General features: G+C 38.2%; 1 pseudogene; it reads right to left on the bottom strand.

Moving 5' to 3' along the window:
* Positions 1–3,429: 3,429 nt before the first annotated feature.
* LOC119519895 lies at positions 3,430–5,104 on the bottom strand (annotated as a pseudogene).
* Positions 5,105–19,703: the final 14,599 nt, after the last annotated feature.

Genomic DNA, 19,703 nt, shown 5'->3' with positions numbered 1-19,703 from the left:
TGCCTCAGTATCCTGTTTGAGGGAGAGTGGACATTGAAGAAATAATCAGCAGGCTGAGAGACAGAATTGATGCCCAGTGGCCTGTCTCTAAAACTGGGGTGTATAACAAGGTAGCAAAATGCTATTTTGCATGAGAATTCCCCTTCTACATGAGTTACTCTCACCTCACAGCAAGAGATGGGACTGAATGCCCATTTGAGCTAAAGATGTATCAGCTAAGAAAAGCTACATGAAACAACCCTAAATGTAAAGGCCATAGGTACCTTCTATACCATTTCTCATTCTTACATAGGAGGGGCTTTTCCCATCTCCCAAGTCTTTTAGATTCATAGGCAAAGGACAAGAGAAAAGTCAAGAGAATCAATCGGTACTCCACCCCAAAGTCAACACTTATAGGCTCAATGTCTTTTGCAAATGCTCATTTGTTATAGATTATAAGCCCTGTTTCTAAAATAACCTCCTTCAAGGCATGGGCTTGTCCTTGTACTTCTTTTTATCCTTCTCCACTACAATTCCCACCCAATCCAAAGCCCCACAAGACACGAAGTACAATATTTTGGTTTGCTAAATCTGCCAGAATGCACTATACCAGAAATGGGTTTGCTTTTACAACAGGGATTTAATAACTTATTATTTACAGTTCTTAGGCCTTGAAAATGTCCAATTCAAGACATCAGAAGAGTGATGCCTGGACTCTGAAGACAGGCTTCTGGCATCCAGGACACCACTATCACATGGGAAGGCACATGGCTGGTGTCTGCTGGTCCTTTGCTCCTGGGTTTCAGTGCTTTCAGTTTCTAGATCCAGTGGCTTCCTCCCTCAGCCTCTGTGGGTCCTCTCTTATCATCTCTACGGCTTTGTTCTATGATCTTCTCTTAATTTCTTCTCTTATAATTCAGGGTGGATTAAGACCCACCCTGAATTATGTGGGTTACATCTCAATTGAGATAACCTAAAATGTCCCACCTACAAGGCTGTACCCACAGGAATGGATTAAAAGAACATTGCCTTTTGGGGGGTACATATCAGCCTCAAAGCAGCACATACACATTATGGAGTGGTGAAACAGAATTATCCAGTTTCTTTAAGTCTTGAACTCAATCTGGAGTGAAATCTACCCAATCTGCCTTTGGAAATGGTCTGTGTTATCCTACTCAGGATGAAAATATGAACCCCAGATACATCACTGTTAAGTAAAACTCCCTCAAAAAAGACAGAAACACAGACTCCCTTCTGGCCACTGAGCAAATTCTATCGCTATTATTTGCAAAAGTCCATATTCATTTCATTCTTTTCAAAGCCACAGAAGACAATAAATGTTAACTAGAAAATCTTAATTACTAATTTCAGTCCCAATAGTTTTCTGTCCCCTTCACCCTTCCAACTCGAGGTCTGGGATCAGTTGTCTGGGTTGACATTTATCATCCTACAGGTTTTACCCCAGTAACTTTCTAGAATGCTTAAATTCCTAGCTATTATCCAAGGGCTTCTATTTAATTTAGTGATTTGTTCCATATCACACTGAACATAAAGGATTAAAGATGGTACTACAACCTAGAATGACTCTAAAACACAGGAAACTACCGTCTATGGAGTTATTTCATTCAATGTTGTGATTTGCTCAAACATCTAACTCAAGAGACCTGTCCTTTCAGAACCATGAGGGAGCCAGAATTCCTAATGACAATTCTGTCCCAGTAACTGCAATCCCAGTATTTTCCACACAGCTTCATAAAATGGTGTACTTAACCTGGGTTATGAACCATAATAATCAGGCAAGTTGCTTAAACACATACATGTCCACTGTGACTCAAGAGATTCTGAGTTGGTAAGCCTAAGTGGACCCAGACCCAGGGTTTGAACCTTCTATGTGGGATTCTAATAACTGCTCCTAGATGAGAATCACAACAAATTGTGTTCTATTACCAAACCAAGCCAAAACAAAACAAAAACACTCTGGTGAATAGCTAATGTATTCTTACTGGTTACCTGTAAAAGACTAGCTAGCTCTTACTTTTATACTGGGAAATCACCCATTCCTTAAAATCTCATGAGAACTCTAGACTTGCTCTCCATAAAAATGTATATTTTGCATACAAAATGGAGGTGGGGCGTGCAAGCTGATTCATAGACCACTCAGGGGTTAATAATTCCTGCTCTCAACATTTCCTATTTAAACCCACAAAGAAAGTGAAATGGCAGAGTGAAAGATAAGGACTAAAAGAGAAGGAAATAAGTGCAGTCAAGAGCCAAACACCTCAGGGTCCCAAGGACAAAGTCATGGACTGACCTAGGGTGTTTCTCCTTATGAAGAAAAGAAACCCCAATAAGAAGGATAAAGTCCACCACCAGGCTTTTCTGTATTTGGAAAAAAAAGTGCCTGAACATTTATTTTATATTTTTAATTAAGAAGGAGAGTATGCTGAAAAATTCCTGGAAAATAGCAGCTTTAACTCTTCTTTGCCCTTGCCTGCAGTGATTCAAATGTCACTGGTGACACAGAGGTCACTGGCTTTGGCAGGAAATGGCTGTGGTTGGCAAAGAGTCTGGGAGCCATTTCCCTTCAGGCTAGGGACCTCGCTACCCTCCTAATCCCTGTTCCACCATAGCTGAGAGACCCTATAGCATGCTGTTCAAGTTAAAAACTATATATATATATTTCTGGCATACTTGGAGTCACTTTCCCCCAGGACAAGGAAGATTTAGGATTTTTTTTTCCTGAAGGATGAAAGAACTCTCATGGTTATGTCCACTTGCAGGAACTGTTGTGGAGGTTCTGCAGCCTGGGCTGACTTTAAGGAACTAGCTTGAGAGGAAGGGAGGGGAAAAAGAGAAGACTCCCCAAAGTCCAGACCCCATTTAGGCCCATTGCAGAGAGCAATTAACATAGCTTAGGCTTTTTTCTCACCAACATCCCATGCCTTCCCTGACAGACACCACAATGCCATGCATTTCACTGGACAATCTAAAGGGAAGATGAAAGAGGGGTAAGAAAGCAGGCAAGTAAGGACTGTTGGTAAAACACACATTAAAGAGACAAAGGTGAAGGAACTTTCAACTTAGGTGTGCCCCCACTACCCCACCTCCCATTTCACACACAGGAGGACATCAGTGATTAGACACTAGAGAATAGAAAGAAGAAACAAGTGTAAGTGTATGGGGCATGCTTAGCTTCAGCCCCAGTAACAATTACCCAAGGGGAGTGTATCCCTTTTCCTCTTCCAAACCACACCCCATCTGAGAGTCCCAAAAGACCGAACTTGACCCATAGCAGGAAGACGTTTCAAACTGAGAATAAATAAAGTTGTGCTAGAAACACATGGCCTTATGTTCTGTGTTAAGATTAATGGTGGGGAATGGAGGGTGGTATAAGATTCTTTGGTGATTAGTGACAAGGGCAGGAGGCCAGGGTTGGAAGGAAGCACATGGTTACACCACTGGAAGGGTGATTTCGGTATTCTTCTGGTCAGCCCTTCTTGCATATCCAAGCTGACGGGCTTCAGAGGCAAGCTCCCAACACTAATTTCTTGGATGCCTTATTATATCTAAACTGGACCAAGATGTAAAGCTGTTCCTTCTCATTCTTAGAAGGGTTTGGTTCTTGGGGAAGTTGTTGGTTGGCTTGTTATGATGAGTGTTCACAGCCTCAACACTGAGTTTAATTGTTTCTCCTTTGTACCTCTAGGCCACAGTTGTAAGTTTGAAGATGGTGTGGAAAGGGCACTTCAAGTCATGCAGCTTATCTGATGCTGCCAGGAGTGTCAGCTTGATGCTTGTCCTTTAGTCAAGCAGGACCAAGGAACTCCAGCAGCAGCCACTGTCCACTGGGGCTTTGTCCCAGCAGAGCAAATTCGGCAAGTACTTGACTCATTGGCTGCTGGGAATCCAACAGTGCTGCCTGCACTCTTATCCAAGAAGTAGGCCAGAAGACAGCATATGACAACCTGGTGGGTGATGGTGAGAACATTGCCTTGGCACTCAAGTTCCATGATGATAGACTTCAGCCACTGTACGAGGTCCTGCTATGACTTCCCACCAGGACATGGAGACAGATTATTTCTTGCTCTCAAGTAGCAAACTCTTCTGGGTAATGCTTCTCAATCTCTATGTAAGTCATTAACTTGCACACACCAGCACCAATCTCATTCAAAATCTTCCACTGCTCATAAGTCACCCCAGAGATTCAGCATTCTGGTTAGTCCTCTTCAACTGGCTTTTCCACACTTTGAGGTCCACTATCTCTTGTTTCTCTGAAAACTTTCCTGAACTTCAGAAAACTGCTTTCCCCACAGAGAGTTCAGAGTCACCCCCAATCTTCCCTAAGATATTGAACTCACTCTCTCCATGCTGACAAAGGTAAATGATTTAGTGCTGGACATGGACATTCATGAAGTAGTAGATTATCCTTTTTGTCTGGAAATGGTCTTGGACTCTGTTCACTAAAATTTTTAATTGTTGGCCCATATTTATCACATTGATGAAAGAAAGATTCTTGTCATTGTCTGGGTTGATGGGCTGATAGGTGACTTTTCGGCACTCTATTCTCTTCAGGAAGTCCTCCATCACATTCTCCCTGTTCTGTTCAGGGTAGTCAGAGCTCAATACCTTTACTTCCAGGATGTTGGCAGCAGTGACATAAGGATAATCACAGACAGATTCCACAAAGAATACCTTATAGTAATTCTCCTTCACAAAATACGAAATCACGTCCCCCCTTTCCCAGGTGGTATTGGTGGATCAAACACTGCAATGTGCCCACTGTCCTCAGTGAGTTATGCCTTAACATCTTCCAGTGCCACCAGAGCACACTGTTTGCACATCTTTAAGGCCCCCTCACTGTCATGCCAGCAGAAGTCGTAGGACTTAGAGTACTTGACTATTTCATGCTGACCACTCCAAGATTTAACACTTTGGTGGGTACCCCAATCCAGTTTAGATAACATGTAAGTTACTTGGACACATAGGTTTTGCCCCTGGCTGGCAAGTCAGTCGTAATGATGAGAGTTGGGGAATTGGGCATTTACAAGGCCCATGAAGATTTCTTCTCTTAAGTTTGAAGATTTGGAGTTTAGACATCATGACTATTGTTGTTATGTTCTGAGGAAGAAGATGTAGCAGCTCTTCAGGATACGTGCTATGATCTGTCATACTATTCCTCCCAGCAGCAGCTCTGGCACTCTCCAGGTAATGCAGTAGACTGAAGCATAAGACTGTGGCCTGGGCCAGGCACACCCAGCAATGAATGCCTTTTTAAGGACCTATATCAACCTTCTTAGAAGACAGGCTTCTATAGGAAGAACTGAAGTGGAATTGGTAATGAAGATTGATGGTGATTATGGGATAAGGAATTAAGGTACTGATTTAGTTGTGAGATTAAAAAAAGAAATAAATGAGTAACACAAATATTCATAATTTGTGTTCTTTTTGAATCTTTCAAAAATATTTTAAGGCATGTTAAAGAAATATACCTTCATCCTTAGACATAAAACTTGGAAAAAGCCATGTGGGAAATGCTAAATATTGAAATAATTTTTAGTAAATTAATGTGTATCCAAAAAATAATGCATTTACCTCAAAGTGGTTGAGAGGGGGTGTACAAAATAACACAGGAAAATGTGGATATTTTGCATAATGTAATATTTCTCAATAGGGGAATCAAAGGTACCCTGGATGATTAAAAAAGACCCAATGTCATCTTTCCTGGTCTCAGATGCTTTGGGAATAATAACAAATTGCCTTCAAGTTCCCAACTATGTGTTTCAAAGGGTGGTGACACTCATAATTCCTCAGACTTCATTGCAGTAAGTGACTACATGGGAGAACAATAACACATTCATCATTTAAGGTAAGTAGAGGACTTTAATCATGATTACCACAATAGCTCCAGTAAGAATTCTTGACTCATGGTTTCAATTTAAATTATGGAAATGACAATAGTATCAATGCCAGACTCAGCCCAATATAAAGTATATATTAATATTCTCATTTTACAGTGATGTTTTCTGTTACTCCAGAACCATTATTATGCACCATTATTGTTTTTTTTTTTTGAGGAAAGCAAAGAATCTGTTTCTGTTTTTTTATAATATCTCTATTAATACTGGAAATCTAAACAATTTAAATTCTGAAGGGGAAAGTCATAAGCACTTTTTGAAAACTTCAACTAAAATGTGACCTTAGCAAAGATGATGAGGGTTATTGATGCTAAGTAAGTGTTTATGTTTCAAATACTAATAGTTTCCAAAGAGAACTTCCAATTATTCAGTAATGTGATATTAGTGTGATCATTATCTCTTGTTCATTGTATCTATGCAGTTTCATTTGTTCAATGGATATCTGTGCTTTCATCTTACCAATACCATGTAAGAGATGGGAATTGACTGAGTTTGAAATCTCTATTTGAGCAGATCCTTTAACAAGGACTTGGGTATATGATGATCAATTGGTATGTGATTCCAGGTAGCATAAATACTTGAATTAGGAATGTGAGATAGGGAAGGGAGAAAAGCTCATGAAGTGTGCAGTAGAGATCAAGTTAGTGCTGTAAGCAAGTGGGACTCAATCATTTGACATGCTTTGAAGCGTCCTGCAGAAATCTTCTTGGAGTTGTCTTAAAGAAGGTCAGAGGAGTTACAGCTTGGTGCATCCAAGTGCTGCAGGGCACTATGGAGGTGGCACAATGTGATAGGAAATATGGAGACAGAAGTTTTTGCAACAGTGATATTTGCAATTGTAAATTGATGGCAAGACAAAAAAAAAAAAAAAAAAAAAAAAAGCCTTTTGGGTTAGACTAATATATTCACCAGAGCACAATAACAAAAGAGCTTGGATCCAACTATTTTTGTATTAAATTTGCAGGTATTTCCATTTAGATAGTAACGTTCCAGGCTTCGAAGTATCACTGAATATATTTCTAATGAGGGCCAAGCTAAGTTTAAAATCAGGACAATTAAAGGATCAGGGAGGGTCAGTCCTTAGAGGAATTAGGTTAGGTGTGATATTCTGTTATCAGTATTGGCGAACTTGCCATGCATTAGACTGGTTATATAGAAGAAGAAGAAATTTGCTTATATGGAGAGCAACAGAGATGACTATATGAGGAAGGCAGAGATAAAATTATACTGCAAGTGAAGGAATACTATGATATGCCAACCACTGACAGAACTCTGTGCATTTCAGAGATAGCATGGTCCTGCCAACACCTTCATTCAGACTTCAAGCCCCCAGAAATGGGATACAATAAATTTCTCTTATTTAAGCAAACTAGTCTATGGTAATTGTTTACAGTATATCTGGAAACCTAAGGCATTAATACAGTGGATTTTATACCACAATTGAAGAAGGAGAGGGCCAAGGACAAGGAGAAAAATGATGGATCTCACAGGCATAATACTAAACAAAAGAAACAACATACCCCCCAAAATTTACACAAGATATACTAGTCTAAAACATATCAAGCTGTACTCTTATATTTGGACAGTTTGTAAAAGTTATAAATATTTTTAAATGTGTGATACAGCTAAAGGAATACTGCATATATGCAAGAATTCAATGTTGATTTCATCTATGAAAATCAATCTGTTATTAAAATCATTATAATTTAAAATTAAAATGGGCATATGATAAAATTCAACATCAGTTTACAGTAAGTTTCTAGCAGAATAGAATAAAAAATGCAGGAATCTAAGAAATGATTTCTATAAATTCTTACATTAAACATTTAATGTAATAATGAAATGTTAGCAGCTTCCCCACTGAAATTCACCCCAAAAAGAAGGGTGAATAGGCTCTAAATGAGAGACTCAGCTAAACAGCAAAAGCAAAACCTGCAAGAGGTGTATTTTGTTGTTGATATTCTTTAGCTCCATGAATTCAAGGAATCCCTGTTACAGCACTAGCTAAATACAATATAAAGAAGCAGAACCTTCAGTGATTATATATAGTTAGGAATGCATCCTTTGCAAAAATATGTTGGAAAGACCATTAAACAAATTTACTCATACTCCTTCAACAATTGAAAAAAAGAAACCTTTGGAAGGGATATAATCTGAATTCTACATTTAACACATTAAAATATTCAAATGTCCAGATTTCAAAAATAATCTCAAAACATTCAAAGAAAACAAGATTGCCCATTTCAAAGGAAGAAATAAAATGACAGAAAACATCACTGATACATCTCAAACATTTCACTTTACTAGGCAAAGAGTTTAAAGCAATTGCCTTCAGAAGACTCAAAGAGTTAAAGAAAACCTGGAGAAAAAACAAATAGGAATCAGGAAAATAGAAGAACAAAATGATGGAATATGTTAAATAATGATGAGGGTATTGAGCACCCAAAATGACCACGCACTGCTGGTTTGAGTGTACATTGTTATAATCACATTGGAAAACAATTTTGCAGTATTCACTAAGGCAGAATATGAATACCTATGACTGAGCAATTCCAGGCCAATGAATTCAATATATATAGAAATGCATTATATTTTAACAAGAATGTACAGAAGAATATAAAAAGCAGTACCATTCATCAAACCATGTGAGATTCTTCAGGGATCCTGATAATGTTTTTGCTGTTGCTATTGTTGATGTTTCTATTGTTGAATATAGATTCTGGTTACAGAAGTGTGTCAAATTTACAAAAAACATATTTATAATATGCACATTTGTTTATATATATATTGTATTTCAATAAGTTAAAAAATACAACATATAAAGGAAAAATGGCTATCCATGGATAAATTAATTTTTCCTTGTGAATTTTTAAAGCAATGTAATAGATGGTATTTAAAAACTTCTCCATTGTATACTCATGCTTTATGCTTTGATGCTTTAGGCTTTTATGCTTTAGGATTTTATTCTTTATGTTAGCCATAAAGCAACAAAGAAGCCACTCTAATATAAGGGGACTATTACAAGACTGATTAAAATAACTGTCCTACAGGTACAATGTTTTGATTAAAAATCTCTAGGTGGCAACAGATGAGACTATTGGAAGTTATCAAAAATAACTTTCCTCTTATGAGAATATAAAATGTCATTTGAAATTATTAGATATCTCATGGGTTTCTTTGAAGACATCAGATGTTTTAGGCAAAGTTAATAAATTGTATACCTTCTCCAAGGAAGAGTCTCAAAGGAGGAGAAAATCCTATAAATTTTCTTGTTGTGAACCAAAACATATTTATCATTAAAAGTAAGTAAGGGGAGGAGGGGCAAGATGGCAGACTGGTGAGCTGTATGTTTTAGTTACTCCTCCAGGAAAGTAGGTAGAAAGCCAGGAACTGCGTGGACTGGACACCACAGAGCAATCTGACTTTGGGCATACTTCATACAACACTCATGAAAACGTGGAACTGCTGAGATCAGCGAAATCTGTAAGTTTTTGCGGCCAGGGGACCTTCGCCCCTCCCTGCCAGGCTCAGTCCTGGGGGAGGAGGGGCTGTCAGCTCCAGGAAGGAGAAGGGAGAACTGCAGTGGCAGCCCTTATCGGAAGCTCATTCTACTGATTCAAACTCCAACCATAGATAGACTGAGACCAGACACCAGAGAATCTGAGAGCAGCCAGCCCAGCAGAGAGGAGACAGGCATAGAAAAAAAACAACACGAAAAACTCCAAAATAAAAGCGGAGGATTTTTGGAGTTCTGGTGAACATAGAAATGGGAAGGGCCCTGAGGCGCATATGCAAATCCTGAAGAAAAGCTGATCTCTCTGCCCTGTGGACCTTTCCTTTATGGCCCTGGTTGCTCTGTCTCTTAGCATTTCAATAACCCATTAGATCTCTGAGGAGGGCCCGTTTTTTTTGTTTTTTTTTTTTTAATCCTTTTTTCTTTTTCTAAAACAATTACTCTAAGAAGCCCAATACAGAAAGCTTCAAAGACTTGCTATTTGGGCAGGTCAAGTCAAGAGCAGAACTAGGAGAGCTCTGAGACAAAACGCAATAATCCAGTGGCTGAGAAAATTCACTAAACACCACAACTTCCCAAGAAAAGGGGGGTGTCCGCTCACAGCCATCATCCTGGTGGACAGGAAACACTCCTGCCCATCGCCAGCCCCATAGCCCAGAGCTGCCCCAGACAACCCAGTGTGACGGAAGTGCTTCAAATAACAGGCACACACCACAAAACTGGGCGTGGACATTAGCCTTCCCTGCAACCTCAGCTGATTGTCCCAGAGTTGGGAAGGTAGAGCAGTGTGAATTAACAAAGCCCCATTCAGCCATCATTTCAGCAGACTGGGACCCTCCCTACACAGCCCAGCAGCCCAGAACTGCCCTGGGGGGATGGCACTCACCTGTGACATAGCACAGTCATCCCTCAACAGAGGACCCGGGGTGCACGGCCTGGAAGAGGGGCCCACTTGCAAGTCTCAGGAGCCATACGCCAATACCAAGGACTTGTGGGTCAGTGGCAGAGACTAACTGTGGAAGGACTGAACTGAAGGATTAGACTATTGCAGCAGCTTTAAAACTCTAGGATCACCAGGAAGATTTGATTGTTAGAGCCCCCCCCCCTCCCTGACTGCCCAGAAACACGCCCCATATACAGGGCAGGCAACAACAACTACACACGCAAGCTTGGCACACCAATTGGACCCCACAAGACTCACTCCCCCACTCACCAAAAAGGCTAAGCAGGGGAGAACTGGCTTGTGGAGAACAGGTGGCTCGTGGATGCCACCTGCTGGTTAGTTAGAGAAAGTGTACTCCACGAAGCTGTAGATCTGATAAATTAGAGATAAGAACTTCAATTGGTCTACAAATCCTAAAAGAACCCTATCAAGTTCAGCAAATGCCACGAGGCCAAAAACAACAGAAAATTATAAAGCATATGAAAAAAACAGATGATATGGATAACCCAAGCCCAAGCACCCAAATCAAAAGATCAGAAGAGACACAGCACCTAGAGCAGCTACTCAAAGAACTAAAGATGAACAATGAGACCATAGTATGGGAGATAAAGGAAATCAAGAAGACCCTAGAAGAACATAAAGAAGACATTGTAAGACTAAATAAAAAAATGGATGATCTTATGGAAATTAAAGAAACTGTTGACCAAATTAAAAAGATTCTGGACACTCAAAGTACAAGACTAGAGGAAGGTGAACAACGAATCAGTGACCTCGAAGATGACAGAATGGAAAATGAAAGCATAAAAGAAAGAATGGGGAAAAAAATTGAAAAAATCGAAATGGACCTCAGGGATATGATAGATAATATGAAACGTCCAAATATAAGACTCATTGGTGTCCCAGAAGGGGAAGAAAAGAGTAAAGGTCTAGGAAGAGTATTCAAAGAAATTGTTGGGGAAAACTTCCCAAATCTTCTAAACAACATAAATACACAAATCATAAATGCTCAGCGAACTCCAAATAGAATAAATCCAAATAAACCCACTCCGGACATATACTGATCACACTATCAAACACAGAAGAGAAGGAGCAAGTTCTGAAAGCAGCAAGAGAAAAGCAATTCACCACATACAAAGGAAACAGCATAAGACTAAGTAGTGACTACTCAGCAGCCACCATGGAGGCAAGAAGGCAGTGGCACGATATATTTAAAATTCTGAGTGAGAAAAATTTCCAGCCAAGAATACTTTATCCAGCAAAGCTCTCCTTCAAATTTGAGGGAGAGCTTAAATGTTTCACAGACAAACAAATGCTGAGAGAATTTGCTAACAAGAGACCTGCCCTACTGGAGATACTCAAGGGAGCCCTACAGACAGAGAAAAAAAGAAAGGACTGAGAAACTTGGAGAAAGGTTCAGTACTAAAGAGATTCGGTATGGGTACAATAAAGGATATTAATAGACAGAGGGGGAAAATACGACAAACATAAACCAAAGGATAAGATGGCTGATTCAAGAAATGCCTTCACGGTTATAACGTTGAATGTAAATGGATTAAACTCCCCAATTAAAAGATATAGATTCGCAGAATGCATAAAAAAAAATGAACCATCAATATGTTGCATACAAGAGACTCATCTTAGACACAGGGACACAAAGAAACTGAAAGTGAAAGGATGGAAAAAAATATTTCATGCAAGCTACAGCCAAAAGAAAGCAGGTGTAGCAATATTAATCTCAGATAAAATAGACTTCAAATGCAGGGATGTTTTGAGAGACAAAGAAGGCCACTACGTACTAATAAAAGGGGCAATTCAGCAAGAAGAAATAACAATCGTAAATGTCTATGCACCCAACCAAGATGCCACAAAATACATGAGAGAAACACTGGCAAAACTAAAGAAAGCAATTGATGTTTCCACAATAATTGTGGGAGACTTCAACACATCACTCTCTCCTATAGATAGATCAACCAGACCGAAGACCAATAAGGAAATTGAAAACCTAAACAATCTGATAAATGAATTAGATTTAACAGACATATACAGGACATTACATCCCAAATGACCAGGTTACACATACTTTTCTAGTGCTCATGGAACTTTCTCCAGAATAGATCATATGCTGGGACATAAAACAAGCCTCAATAAATTTAAAAAGATAGAAATTATTCAAAGCACATTCTCTGACCACAATGGAATACAATTAGAAGTCAATAACCATCAGAGACTTAGAAAATTCAGAAATACCTGGAGGTTAAACAACACACTCCTAAACAATCAGTGGGTTAAAGAAGAAAAAGCAAGAGAAATTGCTAAATATATAGAGACGAATGAAAATGAGAACACAACATACCAAACCTATGGGATGCAGCAAAAGCAGTGCTAAGGGGGAAATTTATAGCACTAAATTCATATATTAAAAAGGAAGAAAGAGCCAAAATCAAAGAACTAATGGATCAACTGAAGAAGCTAGAAATTGAACAGCAAACCAATCCTAAACCAAGTAGAAGAAAAGAAATAACAAGGATTAAAGCAGAAATAAATGACATAGAGAACAAAAAAACAATAGAGAGGATAAATATCACCAAAAGTTGCTTCTTTGAGAAAATCAACAAGATTGACAAGCCCCTGGCTAGACTGACAAAATCAAAAAGAGAGAAGACCCATATAAACAAAATAATGAATGAAAAAGTGACATAACTGCAGATCCTGAAGAAATTAAAAAAATTATAAGAGGATACTATGAACAACTGTATGGCAACAAACTGGATAATATAGAGGAAATGGACAATTTCCTGGAAACATATGAACAACCTAGACTGACCAGAGAAGAAATAGAAGACCTCAACCAACCCATCACAAGCAAAGAGATCCAATCAGTCATCAAATATCTTCCCACAAATAAATGCCCAGGGCCAGATGGCTTCACAGGGGAATTCTACCAAACTTTCCAGAAAGAACTGACACCAATCTTACTCAAACTCTTTCAAAACATTGAAGAAAATGGAACACTACCTAACTCATTTTATGAAGCTAACATCAATCTAATACCAAAACCAGGCAAAGATGCTACAAAAAAGGAAAACTACTGGCCAATCTCCCTAATGAATATAGATGCAAAAATCCTCAACAAATTACTTGCAAATTGAATCCAAAGACACATTAAAAAAATCATACACCATGACCAAGTGGGGTTTATTCCAGGCATGCAAGGATGGTTCAACATAAGAAAATCAATCAGTGTATTACAACACATTAACAAGTCAAAAGGGAAAAATCAATTGATCATCTCAATAGATGCTGAAAAAGCATTTGACAAAATCCAACATCCCTTTTTGATAAAAACACTTCAAAAGGTAGGAATTGAAGGAAACTTCCTCAACATGATAAAGAGTATATATGAAAAACCCACAGCCAGCATAGTACTCAATGGTGAGAGACTGAAAGCCTTCCCTCTAAGATCAGGAACAAGACAAGGATGCCCGCTGTCACCACTGTTATTCAACATTGTGCTGGAAGTGCTAGCCAGGGCAATCCGGCAAGACAAAGAAATAAAAGACATCCAAATTGGAAAAGAAGAAGTAAAACTGTCATTGTTTGCAGATGATATGATCTTATATCTAGAAAACCCTGAAAAATCGACGATACAGCTACTAGAGCTAATAAACAAATTTAGCAAAGTAGCGGGATACAAGGTTAATGCACATAAGTCAGTAATGTTTCTATATGCTAGAAATGAACAAACTGAAGAGACACTCAAGAAAAAGATACCATTTTCAATAGCAACTGAAAAAATCAAGTATCTAGGAATAAACTTAACCAAAGATGTAAAAGACCTATGCAAAGAAAACTACATAACTCTACTAAAAGAAATAGAAGGGGACCTTAAAAGATGGAAAAATATTCCATGTTCATGGATAGGAAGACTAAATGTCATTAAAATGTCAATTCTACCCAAACTCATCTACAGATTCAATGCAATCCCAATCAAAATTCCAACAACCTACTTTGCAGACTTGGAAAAGCTAGTTATCAAATTTATTTGGAAAGGGAAGATGCCTCGAATTGCTAAAGACACTCTAAAAAAGAAAAACGAAGTGGGAGGACTTACACTCCCTGACTTTGAAGCTTATTATAAAGCCACAGTTGCCAAAACAGCATGGTACTGGCACAAAGATAGACATATAGATCAATGGAATCGAATTGAGAATTCGGAGACAGACCCTCAGATCTATGGCCGACTGATCTTTGATAAGGCCCCCAAAGTCACTAAACTGAGTCATAATGGTCTTTTCAACAAATGGGGCTGGGAGAGTTGGATATCCATATCCAAAAGAATGAAAGAGGACCCCTACCTCACCCCCTACACAAAAATTAACTCAAAATGGACCAAAGATCTCAATATAAAAGAAAGTACCATAAAACTCCTAGAAGATAATGTAGGAAAACATCTTCAAGACCTTGTATTAGGCGGCCACTTCCTAGACTTTACACCCAAAGCACAAGCAACAAAAGAGAAAATAGATAAATGGGAACTCGTCAAGCTTAGAAGTTTCTGCACCTCAAAGGAATTTCTCAAAAAGGTAAAGAGGCAGCCAACTCAACGGGAAAAAATTTTTGGAAATCATGTATCTGACAAAAGACTGATATCTTGCATATATAAAGAAATCCTACAACTCAATGACAACAGTACAGTCGGCCCAATTATAAAATGGGCAAAAGATATGAAAAGACAGTTCTCTGAAGAGGAAATACAAATGGCCAAGAAACACATGAAAAAAATGTTCAGCTTCACTAGCTATTAGAGAGATGCAAATTAAGACCACAATGAGATACCATCTAACACCGGTTAGAATGGCTGCCATTAAACAAACAGGAAACTACAAATGCTGGAGGGGATGTGGAGAAATTGGAACTCTTATTCATTGTTGGTGGGACTGTATAATGGTTCAGCCACTCTGGAAGTAAGTCTGGCAGCTCCTTAGAAAACTAGATATAGAGTTACCATTCGATCCAGCGATTGCACTTCTCGGTATATACCCGGAAGATCGGAAAGCAGTGACACGAACAGATATCTGCACGCCAATGTTCATAGCAGCATTATTCACAATTGACAAAAGATGGGAACAACCCAAATGTCCTTGAAAAGATGAGTGGATAAATAAAATGTGGTATATACACACGATGGAGTATGACGTGGCAGTAAGAAGGAACGATCTCGTGAAACATATGACAACATGGATGAACCTTGAGGACATAATGCTGAGCGAAATAAGCCAGGCACAAAAAGAGAAATATTATATGCTACCACTAATGTGAACTTTGAAAAATGTAAAACAAATGGCTTATAATGTAGAATGTAGGGGAACTAGCAATAGAGAGCAATTAAGGAAGGGGGAACAATAATCCAAGAAGAACAGATAAGCTATTTAACGTTCTGGGGATGCCCAGGAATGACTATGGTCTGTTAATTTATGATGGATATAGTAGGAGCAAGTTCACAGAAATTTTGCTATATTAGGTAACTTTCTTGGGGTAAAGTAGGAACATGTTGGAAGTTAAGCAGTTATCTTAGGTTAGTTGTCTTTTTCTTACTCCCTTGTTATGGTCTCTTTGAAATGTTCTTTTATTAAATGTTTGTTTTCTTTTTAACTTTTTTTTCATACAGTTGATTTAAAAAAGAAGGGAAAGTTAAAAAAAAAAAAAAAAAAAACAAGGAAAAAAAAAAAGATGTAGTTCCCCCTTGAGGAGCCTGTGGAGAATTCCGGGGTATTCGCCTACCCCACCTCCATGGTTGCTAACATGACCACAGACATAGGGGACTGGTGGTTTGATGGGTTGGGCCCTCTACCACAGATTTTACCCTTGGGAAGACGGTTGCTGCAAAGGAGAGGCTAGGCCTCCCTATGGTTGTGCCTAAGAGCCTCCTCCCGAATGCCTCTTTGTTGCTCAGATGTGGCCCTGTCTCTCTAGCTAAGCCAACTTGAAAGGTGAAATCACTGCCCTCCCCCCTACGTGGGATCAGACACCCAGGGGAGTGAATCTCTGTGGCAACGTGGAATATGACCCCCGGGGAGGAATGTAGACCTGGCATCGTGGGACGGAGAACATCTTCTTGACCAAAAGGGGGATGTGAAAGGAAATGAAATAAGCTTCAGTGGCAGAGAGAATCCAAAAGGAGCGAGAGGTCACTCTGGTGGGCACTCTTATGCACACTTTAGACAACCCTTTTTAGGTTCTAAAGAATTGGGGTAGCTGGTGGTGGATACCTGAAACTATCAAACTACAACCCAGAACCCATGAATCTCGAAGACAGTTGTATAAAAATGTAGCTTATGAGGGGTGACAAGGGGATTGGGAAAGCCATAAGGACCACACTCCACTTTGTCTAGTTTATGGATGGATGAGTAGAAAAATAGGGGAAGGAAACAAACAGACAAAGGTACCCAGTGTTCTTTTTTACTTCAATTGCTCTTTTTCACTCTAATTATTATTCTTGCTATTCTTGTGTGTGTGCTAATGAAGGTGTCAGGGATTGATTTGGGTGATGAATGTACAACTATGTAATGGTACTGTGAACAATCGAAAGTACGATTTGTTTTGTATGACTGCGTGGTATATGAATATATCTCAATAAAATGAAGATTAAAAAAAAAAAAAAGACATAATGCTGAGCAAAATAAGCCAGGCACAAAAAGAAAGATATTGTATGTTACCACTAATGTGAATTCTGTGAAAAATGTACAATGTTTTATAGTGTAGAATGTAGGGGACCTAGAGATACCAATTAGTGGAGGGGGAATGATAATCTAATAAGAACAGATAAACTATGGAGGGTAATCTCAATGTTATGGGAATGCTCAGGAATGATTATGGTTTGTAAACTTTCTTGGATATAGTAAGATCATGTTGGAAGCAATAGAGTTATTTTAGGTTTTTTTTTCTCTTATTCCTTTGTTTTCTTAGGGGTTGTTAATTTTCTTGGGGTATGGTAGGAACATGTTGGAAGCAATGTAGATATTTTAGATTATTTGTTTTTCTTACTCCTCTGTTTGGACATGGTTTATTAATTTTCTTGGGGTATGGTAGGAACATATTGGAAGCAAAGTAGTTATTTTAGGTTATTTGTTTTCCTTAATCCATTGCTTTGTTTGAAATGTTGTGGGGGTTTTTTGGTTGTTGTTTGCCTGTTTGTTTTTAACTTTTTGATAAACAAAGTTAAAAAATTGAAAAAAAATCAGTAGAAAAATGGGAGTAAAAACTAAATGACAAATAGGGTGGGATGGGGGAATGGTTTGGGTATTCTCTTTTCACTTTTATTTTTTATTCTTATTCTGATTCTTTCTGATGTAAGGAAAATGTTCAGAAATAGATTGTGGTGATGAACGCATAACTATATGATCATACTGTGAACAGTTGATTGTATACCATGGATGACTGTATGGTTTGTGAATATATTTCAATAAAACTGAATTAAAAAAAAAAAAAGTAAGTAAGCCTTCCCTCCTATTTATGGGAGGGTAGTGGTTTGAAGTTGCATGTACCCCAGTAAAACATGTTCTGAAATCTAATCCATTCCTTGGGTGTGAACCCACTGTAAGTAAGATCTTTTGAAGATGTTACTTCAGTTAAGGTGTGGCACACTCAGTCAGGATGAATTGTAATCTGACCCTGGAGTCCATTATAAATGGAGTTAAATTCAGACAGAGAAAGCCACAGGAGGCAAAAAGCTGAATCTGAAAGTGAAGGGACAGACCATGTGAAAGAGGAGTCAAGGATGGCTGGCAGCCAGTCCCAGAACAAACATTGCTTTCATGATGGCTTGATTTGGCCTTTTTCTCAGCCTCAAGCCATGAGCAAATAAATTCCTTTTGTTTAACTGACCATTTCATAGTATTTGTTTGAACCTAGGAAACTTAAACAGAGACTGTCCCTCAGATTTCCAGTAGCCCTTCATGGTCCCATGTTCCATTTAAACTGTGTTCTCTAGTATCCAATATAGGTGATCTGGCAATATTCATAAACAATCTGCCTATCTGTCTTGATAACTGGAGTTTCTTGACTAGTGTGGTATTTCAACAGCCTTTATTATTGTCTTTGAAAAAAGCCAGACTTCCACATCGATGTCCTCACATGTTAATTGATAGTCTTTGGATACTACAGACATGCAACCTTTGAGGAGGAGAAATTCCATATCCAAATTGCTATGATTTCCATGCTTATTTTCTTTCATTTTGACCCACAACCATTATGTAAAGTATGGTATTGCCATTTGTAGTTAGTAAGATTTGTTGTAGAATTAACCTTAAGATTTTTGTAGTGCTTTCCATTTACCTTTAAAAGGCTATCATCAATATTTTCTGTGATCCTTGCATTGACTCTGTTTTGAATATGCCCTGCATATTTCACATATTTTCCAAATTTGCCAATATAATTCAAATGATCAATGCAATTTGCAAGATGCAACTTTTAGTGAGAGGTGAAGCCAAATGAAAATCTCAAAGTGTCTGCTTCAGTATCGTGTGAATCAATCACACCATAATGCCTAATGAGTAAGTGATTTGCCCCTGGATGTCACCTCCAAGGCTTTGAGGAATGCTGGAAATGTCATCAAATTATGCTTTGAATGGCTAATACATATCTAAAAGAGATCAGAACTAAGATTAAAATCTCTACAACCTCAGGTTAAGCAAAGAACTATCCTTGCAAACTTATGCAGCAGGAATATGTATTTGGCTTAAAATAGTAGTGCTATCCACTACTTATTTATTACATGGGCCCAGGTGTTCTTTCTGTTATCTTCCACTCAAAAATCACTTGGCTATTTAAATGAATGTATTGAAATACATATTATTCATGGTCACTCATGGTAGAAATACATTTATTGTCATTTACTTTAGTGTTGAAATCTGTATTGGGATTGAGGTCTGGCTCTGGGGAATTATTTAACTTCTCTAATTTCCTCTTATGACTTGGTTTTATATGACTTAATGGTATTGAATTATAACCCCCTAAAATGTGTTTTGATGCCTCCAAATATTATTGTAGAACTGTATATTTCTCTCTTTTAATCTGTCAATTTTTGCTTCATCTAGTTTGTGTTCTGTTGTTAGTGTATATATAATTCATATATATTATAGATGGACTGATTCTTTTTAATATTATCCATTTATAATGTATTTCTCTGTCTCTTTTAACAATTTGTGATAAAGTATTTTGTCTGTGATCTGTATAGCCACCACAGCTCTTTTTTTTTTTGGTTAATGATTTTTTGTCTCGGTTATTATTTTCCTCCATCCTTTCTTTTTCTACCTATTTCTGACTTTGGAATTAAAATGAGTGTCATATAGAC

The sequence above is a fragment of the Choloepus didactylus genome, chromosome 24 (assembly GCF_015220235.1).
Source record: "Choloepus didactylus isolate mChoDid1 chromosome 24, mChoDid1.pri, whole genome shotgun sequence".
Classification (NCBI taxonomy): domain Eukaryota; kingdom Metazoa; phylum Chordata; class Mammalia; order Pilosa; family Megalonychidae; genus Choloepus; species Choloepus didactylus.
This window is presented reverse-complemented; position numbering and strand designations above follow the sequence as displayed.